General features: G+C 36.1%; 1 pseudogene; it reads left to right on the plus strand.

Annotated features, from left to right (window-relative positions):
• The first annotated feature begins 204 nt into the window (after positions 1–204).
• Positions 205–360, plus strand: LOC107181856 (annotated as a pseudogene).
• The last annotated feature ends 774 nt before the right edge of the window (positions 361–1,134 follow it).

Raw genomic sequence — 1,134 nt, forward strand, 5'->3', positions numbered from 1 at the left:
ATGCAATATGGTATGCAAAACTGTACAGGGGTCAACTCAAATTAGCTAAGGAGAGGAATGAATGGGCGGGATAGAGCAGGAGTGAAGGCTCACCCTGGGGTCTTGGTCATTTTCTTGTCCCCCTCATTGGGCATGTCAACTTGAAAAGTTGAAATAAGACTCCTCTCCTCTGCCATTGTGGTGTGTGTGGTTGACTTCTTCGCCATGTCTTCTCACAAGATTTTTAGGATCAAGAGATTCCTGGCAACAAAACAAAAGCAGAATCAGCCCAATCCCCAATAGATTCGGATGAAAACTGGTAATACAATCAGGTACAACTGCAAGAGGAGACATTGGAGAGGAACCAAGCTGGGTCTATAAAAAAAAATGCGCATGAGATGGCTCACATATTTATACTGTATCCAGTTGCTTGCACCTTACTATATCACTAAAAAGATCACTACTAGCTAGACAGCTGGGTGTGTCTTATTGGGAAATTATTGAAAGAATGATTTTTCTCTTTGTTAATATTTTTCTGCTGCTGTATAAATATGACATCTTTTTTTAAAATAACAATTGAAATAAAACCATACTGTGTGTAACATGTGTATTCACAGAGGGTCAATTTATCTTTTAGTCCCTAAATGAAAATAACTAAAGCAATGCTTGGCATCCTCCAACCACAAATGGTGAAGTATTTAGCCAAAGTGAAAACTAATTTGATTTTTCATGGAGTTATAACAGAAAGCCAAGAAAATGTCTTAGTGCAGAATGCTCTATGCTTAGTCAATTTGAAGAATTTAATAATTTTTCTAACAATCATCAAAAAGGTTTTTACCAAGAGACTATGCTTGGCATGGTCCTTGTAACTGAAAGAAACTTTACTGTGGAATGTATTTGAAATTGGGATAGTTCATAAATCACTCTAACTTCTAGATTTATCATCATCTAGAAAAATTCAACCTACTCCTTCCGAGTGCAACTGCTAGAGTCATTATAAATTTACTTGATCTTTTTTCCTCCATTGGAATTTTTAAATTACAGGAGAACATACTTCAGTTGAAGAAAAAGAAATAGTAACAGATCCTCTCTGCTTTAGAGGAAGACTATCAGTTTTGTGACTTCCCAGATACTTCAATGGATATCTTCATTTCA

Source organism: Myotis davidii, unplaced genomic scaffold (assembly GCF_000327345.1).
Source record: "Myotis davidii unplaced genomic scaffold, ASM32734v1 scaffold151, whole genome shotgun sequence".
Classification (NCBI taxonomy): Eukaryota; Metazoa; Chordata; class Mammalia; order Chiroptera; family Vespertilionidae; genus Myotis; species Myotis davidii.